This window comes from Lethenteron reissneri, unplaced genomic scaffold, assembly GCF_015708825.2.
Source record: "Lethenteron reissneri isolate LAM-NWPU_2019-01 unplaced genomic scaffold, ASM1570882v1 scaffold_1350, whole genome shotgun sequence".
Lineage (NCBI taxonomy): Eukaryota > Metazoa > Chordata > Hyperoartia > Petromyzontiformes > Petromyzontidae > Lethenteron > Lethenteron reissneri.
This window is the reverse complement of record NW_026891059.1, coordinates 4675-14275: the sequence shown is the minus strand read 5'-3', so window position 1 is coordinate 14275 and position 9601 is coordinate 4675. Positions and strand designations below refer to the sequence as shown.

At 55.4% G+C, this 9601-nt stretch overlaps 1 pseudogene; it reads left to right on the top strand.

Moving 5' to 3' along the window:
• Window positions 1–652: 652 nt before the first annotated feature.
• LOC133362051 (endothelin receptor type B-like) lies at window positions 653–9398 on the top strand (annotated as a pseudogene).
• The last annotated feature ends 203 nt before the right edge of the window (window positions 9399–9601 follow it).

The window sequence follows — 9601 nt, the reverse complement described above, 5'->3', positions numbered from 1 at the left end:
CTATTGTCTGTTTATTACACGCTTTTATTATTTAACAAACTCCGTCTGTTGTGAATCCTCAGAGCAGCCGCGCCGAGGGGCGGGGGGGGGGCAGGAGGGGGAGGGGCGATGGGGGAAGGGGGGGCACGGGGGGGGGCACGGGGGGGGGAGGGGCGGGGGGGGGGGTGGCAGGAGGGGGAGGGACGATGGGGGAAGGGGGGGCACGGGGGGGGGAGGGGCATCTGAGACAGTAACATTTAATTAAAGCGTGGGGGGGGGGGGGTTTGATTTAAAGTTTTCGTGACTGCAGGGATTCATCTTCTTGGTTCTTTCGGTAAAGTCACGTAGAAGGGAAATAATAAAATAATAAAATAAAACTTTACAATACAGTAATAAAATAAAAAGATTAAAAATAATTAATAATAAAATACTACCTTTTATTGTTGTCTTTTTATTATTTTATTATTTCCATTCTACGTGACTTCACCGAAAGAGCCAGAAGATGAAAGCGTGGGGGGGTTTTTTAATATTTCAAAAAAAAAAAATTGTTCACCCGGAAGCTGCACGCCAAGTGAACTTTGCCCCGGGAGGAGCAGCAGCAGGAGCATGTGGACACGAGTTCACACCCAGCGCGACCACACACACACACACACACACCGCCACCTCGACCACGATGTCCACCCCTAGGAGGCTCACGTCCACCTTCTTGTGCCTCTGCCTGGCCACCCTGGTCGGCTTGGCCTCGGTACACGGCCAAGGAACCCCACCGTCACTTGCACCCTTAGAGCAGTCCCAGGGGACAGACGCCCAGACCATCCCCGCGACCAGTCCAGCGATGGCCTCGTCCTCTCCTCCTCCTCCGTCTTCCTCCTTCTCCTCCTTCTCGGCGTCCCCACCGGGACCCAGAGCTGGCGGGAGGCCGCCCCCGTGCCTGGCGCAGAGCGGCGTGGGCCACGTCTTCAAGCGCGTCAACGCGGCCGTGGCGAGCGTCGTCTTCCTCGTGGGGAGCGTCGGCAACGCGGCGCTGCTGCTCGTCGTCTACGGGGACAAGTCGATGATGCGCGACGGGACCAGCGTCCTCATCGCCAGCCTCGCTCTGGGAGACCTCCTCTACATCGTCCTAGACATGCCCGTCAACGTGTACAAGGTGAGGAGGGGGGGGTAGGACGCGCGCACGTGGTGCGGTGTCAATAACAACGCGAGTTCTTAGCCACGTGCTGCTGCTGCTGGCTGGATTTGAAGATTTCGTGGCTGCAAGGATTCATACTCTTGGGTTTTTTTCGGTCAAAACATCTAAAATAATGGCCGATAACACTGGTCATCACACTTTTTCTGGCATAAGGTTTTCAACGGTTAATTTTGGGGTGCCGATTCCAAATCTGGCATCAGTTTTTGCCTATCACATCAGGTTTTTGAGATATCAAATATTGCATTTTCAATAAAAAATGCAGAAGAAAAATATTAAATAAATGTGGATATCTACATAAAATGATAATATAAACACACTATCCTAAAAATACAGCACCATATTTTAACACTAAGGCAGTCACTGACTCGCAACAACTTGCAATCATAAGTGACAGAGTTAATTTCGGGTAAAATCAATGAAAATAGGGTATGCCGATAGCATGAAAATGAGATGTGATGGAGCAAATCTGAGATCAGATTTGGAATCAGCACCCTGAAATTAGTCTAGAACAGCTGCACGATGCCTCAATTACAAATAAGAAATGTTTTACCCAGTGGCGGCTCCTGCAAAATCTCTCAGGGGGGGCAAATGTCTGGATGATTGATAAGGATAAGGTCCACCCATGCAATGGATACATTAACAGCTTAAGCATGTAAAGGCAACTTCACTTCTTTAATATTAATGAAAAATAAAGTGACTCTTACAATACATCTTGTTTGTTTCTATACTCACTATTAAAACAAACCACTCAAGTTTATTTTATTAAAGATTCCACTAGGTGGCCACAAATTATATTGTTGGATGAAACGTGCTTACGTATGATGATGTAAGCACGTATGATGACGTAAGCACGCTAGGGCGAGCCCTCCCGGAAGCCGTAGAGAATGCATTGCAGCGCCCCCGTTCGAAAAAAAACATCTTTGAATGTAAGTCTATGGGGCCACTCGGGGCGATTCTCAGCCGGAGTGAAATCGCCCAAAAAGAGGCGGTACTCCACAGAACGTGACATGACGCTGATTGGACTATATCCAGAGGCTGCAGTGACGGCTAGCGTGACTCTGTGGTTGAATGACATTGGTGGTGCGTCGCCCAATCGCCCTAATGAAGAAACCGCCCCTGGTTTTACCCCAAGATGGTGAAGTCAACAGCGGTGTTGCCATGAGCAGGCTCGCCACTGTCATGGGAATGTGGAATTTCCACGAGCGCTCGTGGCTGTAAACGGTGCACGGGAGTCTCCCTGTGCTCGTTGCGAGGATGCGAATTAATCAACTAATTGGCGCATTGTTTACGTGACAAACCTTACTGGCTGTGTCGGGTGGTGGAGGGTTATGACACAACATTTCTACTTACGCGACCTAACACAAAAAACCTTTGTTGTGATCATTAACTCGATTGACTTTTACCGCCCTCCTCCCCTCCCGCCAAAAAAGGCCTCTAAAAGTTCTTGAGACTTTTGTTGTTGAAGACGGAAGCTTGTGTTGCCTCCGAAAAGTCGTGATTTCATTTATTTTATTTTATTTTTCACCTACATGGTGACTTTACCGAAAAAACACCAAAGAGCATGGACCCTTGCAGTCACGAAAACTTCAAATCTAGAACTGTTGTTGTTGTTGTTGTTGATTCTAGATTTGAAGCTTTCGTGACTGGCTGTGACGGTCCCACCTGATGACGGAGACTTGTGTTGCCTCCAAAACGTCGTGAATTTATTGTTTTATTTTTATTCATTTTAATTTCATTTTTGCATAGTCCCATGGGATGTTGGCTATCAACAACAAGGCAACTCCTATGACTAATTGGGAATGGGACGCAAGCGTAGGATTGATCACACCTGTCGCTGGCCGCCTTTGGGGAGGGTGTATCGTTGTGAAAGGCCGAAACACCCCTAGGAACCAAGGTACACTACTGACGATGCGCTCCCCAAATGTCACCCAGGCTCACTGTTCATGAACTCTTGGAAGTGCTTGCACAAAGGATAGTAACATCTCATCCTGTGTTCTTTGGAATCATACGTGTCTTTACCGAAGAACTAAGAGTATAGTTGTTGTTGATGTTTGGGAGGACCCCAATTCATTTCCTCAATTCATTTCCAGAGAAAAACCTGCGGGGTGCGTGCGGTGCGTTCTTATCTTTCCAGCTGCACGCCGAGAGCTGGCCATTCGGTGCCACCGTGTGCAAGACGGTGCCCTTCGTGCAGAAGGCCTCTCTGGGCATCAGTGTGCTGAGCCTGTGCGTGCTCAGCGGGGGACAGGTGAGGAGAGACCCGGCCCCGCTCGCTGTTCCCGTTCACGGCTCAAATCTCGGAAAAACGCTCAAATCGCTTGTTGGCGTGGCTTCGTCTGGAGAGGCGTGTTCCTGAAGACGTCGTGCTCACGCGGAGAACTGTGACGACACGATTCCCAACGTCTTGTCTCTTCTCACAATTCAAGTTCCTCGAATCAACCCACCCGCGCCTGCACATGGCTTCATCCCAGAGGTCGCAATAGCACACTGCCTCCCGCCTGGCCTTGTGGGAGCCTCGGTTACCGATAAAGTAATTTATTTTAGTGTTCTTCCAATTCCGTTCCGATGACGTACGTGTGCATGACATACGTGTGCATGACATACGTGTACGGAATCAGAAGAAAAATGGAAATGGGTTAACTACCTCGCTGGTATACAGGAAGTCGTGGGTTGATCTCGACCCTGACGCCTGCTGCTGCTGTCTATTTCCAGTTTGCATATTCTCCCCGTGGGTCGTGTGTATTTTTTCTCCGAGTCCTCTGGTTTTTCTCTCCAAATTAAGACAAAAACACATGCGCTTGATTATAAATGCTATTTTGGCTGCTGCTCTAAATGTCCCCACGTGATCAGCTACTTCGTTTGAGCTGTCGTTTGTGGCCAGGTCGTATACAGCTGAGGGGCCCTGTCTGGTAAACATACAATAGAATAGGAACAGTCGTAGTACATCTCCAGAGTTTAAATTCCTCCTCCTCCCTCCCTCCTCCTTCTGCTCCTGTTATAAGCAGCAGGCTACAACGGTATTTTTAAGCAATTCCACAGCCCTCGGGGATAGCCAAGCTTTAATTCAAGATAATTAAGTGACGGTGTCACTTCCTTGGGTGTCACCCCCAGAACTCATTTCTCACTGAATATTGTCCGACTTCCTGGTACGACTGTTGTAGATGGCACCAGCGCCGTCTAGCAGCCACAGGACATAGCGATCTGTCTACTGATGTGGTGAGCCGCTGTGCGTACACATTGTTCAGGTTGCCAAACCCGACGGACGCGGCCGAAACTAATCCCCACTTCCCAAAACATGCGGCCAGTGTCACGTGTCGACCCAGCTCGCTCCTCGCGAGCGAGACCCGTCCCGCTCACTCGCGAGTTCTCGCCCTCGACAAACCAACCAACACCAACTTGGCCGCCCCCTCCTCCGCTTCAGGACCCCAAGCGATCGCCCGTTTCCCGCTCACGGCCAACACCGGTGACGATTATTTGAACCGGTCCTGGGCCTTCCCTAGGTAGACTCGGCCTCAAATGAGGACGTGGTGCGGTGTGTAAACATCGCCACCGGCGAGACAGCAGTCTGTTACAGGCTACAGGGGGGGGGGGGGGGTCATTGCCTTTATCTTTGGTGGCTGCGCAGGTGTAGTAGGTGTAGTAGGTTATTAAACGGTTCACTCAGCACAGGCCAATGTATACAACACTCGAAGGGGTATCGGCCTCTTCACCCGTCTAACAGGGAGATCCCACAATCTATGTCACAGCTAGCCTACTCCCAGCTCCTCCACTCGAGAGCTAGGGGAGGCTAGTGATCCAGCTCTGGCCAAGCTGGGATCACGGCACCCTGAGTCACCAGACCGGCCTCTTCACCCGTCTAGCAGGGAGCTCCCACTGTCTCTAACCCGGCTAGCCTACTCCCAGGTCCTCTACTACGAGAGCTAGAGGAGGCTAGCTGATCCAGCTCTGGCCAAGCTGGGATCACGGCACCCTGAGTCACCAGACCGGCCCCTTCACCCGTCTAACAGGGAGCTCCCACTGTCTCTAACCCGGCTAGCCTACTCCCAGGTCCTCCACTACAGGGCTAGGGGAGGCTAGCTGATCCAGCTCTGGCCAAGCTGGGATCACGGCACCCTGAGTCACCAGACCGGCTCTTACAAGAGCATCGGCTCTGGGCTCTGGGGGCCACGCCACTGGCTTGCCCTGGTCGGTCCTTAGAAGCACGGCGATCCAGGGGAGTCCCAGGGCCTATCTAGCCGGTCTGCTCGCTTCACTGGTTAAAGCTAAACACTGAACCCCGAGCCCTCCGGCTCACCGCCTTGTATAGCAACTCCCCCCCGAGGGGTGGTGCCGTGGGGGATCCCAGCGCCGTTACAGCCTCCCAGGGCTAAACGATGCGGACGTGGATGTAAGCATCTTTCCGCGTGCGGGCACAAGCACCCCCGGTGTGTTTGTTCGCCCTCCCGTGACCCCTCTACGCAGGTACCATGCGGTCGCGCACTGGGACCGCCCCCAGGGCGTGGGCCTCTCCCTGCTCACGGCGCTTAAAGTCCTGGCCATCTGGACGCTGTCGCTGGTGCTGGCGGTGCCCGAGCTCCTGGCCTTCGACACGCTGTCCTGGGAATACCGCAACCGGACGCTCGACACGTGCATGGTCATCCCGCAGACGAGCTTCGTGGAGGTGCGACGCGGCGCGTCAAGGACGTGGCAACCGCCGGCGTCGCCGTCACCGTGGGGGGGGGGGGGTGGCACAAACGGGGATGTGAATCGTCACCGAATGTTTTTTGTCCGGGTTGCTGTACCCGTACCCGGCCGCACCAGGGTCGCAAACGGGTACCCGTACCTGTATCCAGCCGTACCCGTTGATTTTAGGAACTTAAATTGTGAGAAGAGACAAGACGTTGGGAAATGAGTGACAAACGGTTACTCACCAGTAACTCACGGCCTACCCGTACCCATACCCGGTCACACCAGGGTCGCAAACGGATACCCGTACCCGGCTGGGTACGGGTAGCCGGGTATCGGGTAGGGTACGGGTATCGGGTACCCGATTGCGACCTCTGACACACGGTCCGTCTTTCAGTCACTCACAGAGACAGGCAGCTAATTAGATACTCCACCAACCCTGTGTTCGGCTATCCCACGAGGAGATTTGTCGCCCCGCCTGACTCTGACGAAACCTCTTATCTGGGCCCTCGCAGTTTTACGCCAAAGCCAAGGACTGGTGGCTGTTCGGCTTCTACTTCTGCATGCCGCTGGCCTGCGCGGCGGTCTTCTACACGCTCACGACCGTCGAGATGCTCGGGATGAAGAAGCGAAACCTTGGCAGCGCCATCGACGAGCACCTCAAGCAGGTGTCGAACCTCGGGACCTCCCTCCGGTACCGCCGGCCCCATCGGCTGGAGGCCGAACGGCTCCCCGTGGTTGTGCGGTTACGTAACCAATTTGCGGTGGTGGGCAGGAGGGGAGGGAGGGGTCCGTGACGTTCGCTCTCCGACTTTGTCACCGAACGATTCGTGAAACTGCGAGATGTTGATTCGACCGATATGTTGATCCGACGGATGTTTGCGTGTGTTTGCGTGTGTGTGTATGTGCGTGTGTGTGTGTGTGTGTGTGTGTGTGTACACACAGCAACGGGAGGCAGGCAAGGCGGTGTTCTGCCTGGCGGTGGTGTTTGCGCTGTGCTGGCTGCCGCTGCATCTCAGCCGCATCCTCAAGAGAACCGTCTACGACGAGATGGACCCCAACCGCTGCGAGCTGCTCAGGTGGGGGGGCACCCCCGAACCGTCCCCCCCCCCCTCTCTCCCTCTCTACTCGTGCCCTCCTCGTCCCATGGGAGAATGAAGAGTCAATTGTATCGTCTTCGCGTGAATCAGAGGTCGCAAACGGGTTTTGATTCCTTACCCGTACCCGTACCCGGCCGCACCAGGGTCGCAAACGGGTACCCGTACCCGTACCCTACCCGTACCCTACCCGTACCCGTACCCTACCCAGACCCTACCCGTACCCAGACCCTACCCGTACCCTACCCGTACCCTACCCGTACCCGTACCCTACCCGTACCCTACCCGTACCCTACCCGTACCCGGGGGTACGGGTAGGGTACGGGTATCGGGTACCCGATTGCGACCTCTGGGATGAAGCCACGTTGCAGGCGCGGGTGGGTTGATTCTAGGAACTTGAATTATGAGAAGAGACAAGTCGTTGGGAAATGAGTGACACACGGTGACTCACCAGTGACTCACGGTCTACCCGTACCCGTACCCGGCCGCACCAGGGTCGCAAACGGGTACCCGTACCCGGCCGGGTACGGGTAGCCGGGTATCGGGTAGGGTACGGGTATCGGGTACCCGGTTGCGACCTCTGGCGTGAATATCGCAGCAGCAGCAGCAGTGATAATACCAATCGCAACCACCACGCCCTGCGCGTGGAACTTCTTTGGCACCGTACGTAGCCGAGCGCGCTCACCGCAGGTGCGGGGGAAGGACGACGAACTGAACGCGAAGTGTTCTTTGCGAAGAGGCGTCGTTCTCAATCTACTTTGCAAACGACGCCCTTGGCAATAGAATACACTCAGCGAGTGTCAAGAGTGGGGTTTGTTTCAGGAGCGTCCTGCTCTGTCATGTTTCACCAATGCCAATGCCCCCCACCCCCCCCACTCCATCCAGCCCCGCGTTTCCTCCAGGGCGTTGTTGTGAACGTCCGACGCACCCGCTACACCCCCCCCCCCCCCCCGGTGGCTTGCTTCTCACACGGCCCCCTTAACGCGAACAACGGCACATGGCCGGTGAACGAGCGCAGCTGGATCGCGTCACGGATCGTGTCACGGATCGTGTCACGGATCGTGTCATGCGAGCGGCGTGGTAAACGAGGGGGGGTGGATGGGACCCCCCACAAAACATCGCAGCTCAACAGCGTGGGGAGGCGGGGGGGGGGCGTCTCGCCGGACCGAGGACACTTTGCACTCATTAGCGTAGTTTGCTGTTGCGACGTTCTGTCGCGCCCCTACGGGACAGCTGCGGGGAGAGAGCTTCGTAGCTCATCGGATTCCTCCTCCAAGTCCAAATCAATATTGAGATTCTGATCCGATCGCGATCACCGCTTCACCGGCGTGTCGTTGTCACGCCGCTCGGAGCGTGGCTGTGTTCGTCACGGTTGGGCTACGGGTGCATTCTGTGCGTGGCCCCGATGCAATGTGAAGGTCTCCTGGCTCCTGATTCACAACGGGTGTGTCCTCTGCCGCCATCACCACCACCGCCCCCTGCAGCTTCCTGCTCGTGCTGAATTACATCGGCATGAACCTGGCGACCCTCAACTCGTGCGTCAACCCCGTCGCCCTCTACGTCGTCAGCGCAAAGTTCAGGAACCGCTTCAAGGTGCGTTTGGTGGCGTCGGCCACGTTTCTGTCGTCACGTTTAGATCACGGGGGGGCTTCTCAATCGCCGGTGCTCGGGAACCGCGACAACAACAACAACATCAACAACAACAACAACAATCACCGCTGGTGCACAGGTCTGACGATCACGTTGCACGTTCGCGTGACGAATTCAAACTGATACGGGTCTCGTGAATTGATGCGTATCTACTACGTGTGTTTGTATGCAAGTATGTATGTTTGCATGTGTGTACGTGAGTGGGTGTGTGTTTAGGGGAGCGGTGGTGTAGCGGTTAGTGTTAACCAGAGGTGCGGGGAAAGGACAACAAACTAAGCACAAAAAGCAGTTCTAAAGAATGAGATTGTCAACGTGGATAATTTAAAAGTGCGTAGCTCCAGTGGCTTTATCGGAAGGAAGAGCGTTGCAGACGGCCGCAGAAGCGCGTCTGAAAGCGCCGCGCGATGCGGTGATCCCCACCGCCGCCTGTGTTCGATGGCGAGCAGTCAGAAGCCGCCGCTGCCGCTGCTGCTGCTGCTGCTGCCGCCGCTGCTGCTGCTGCTGCTGTGAGGATGATGAGCGGAGTTGCGGATGGGTTGACGCTCACTTGACGAGATCGGCGAAGGTGTCGCGGTTCATGTGTGGCGAGCGCTTTGCGTGCGGCGAGAGCGAATTTGACGTCGCTCGTCGCAGTGCCGACCCTCCTCGCTCCAACTCTCTCCTCCTCCTCCTCGTCGTCGCCGCCGTGCACAGTCCTGCCTGTGCTGCTGCTGGGCGACAAGCAGACGGCGCTCCAGCGGAAGGCCGTGGCGGCGCCGGCCAGCCCGCTCGGCCGCAGCAACTCCCGCTCCAGCAACAGTTATCGTCACTTGAGCTGAGCTGGCCCCCCCCCCCCCCCGGGGGATGTGGAGGGAGGGGAGGTGGGAGAAGAGTTGCCGGGGGGGGGTGGGGCAACGGGGGCCGAAGTGAACTAGACAGCCGTGGCCACGTGGGCCAGGCGACCGGCTTGGCTGGAGGACGGTGAAAGCAAACGACGCGACGGCTTAGCGAGGCAATCGCGGTCGGTCGCGTGACGTGCGCT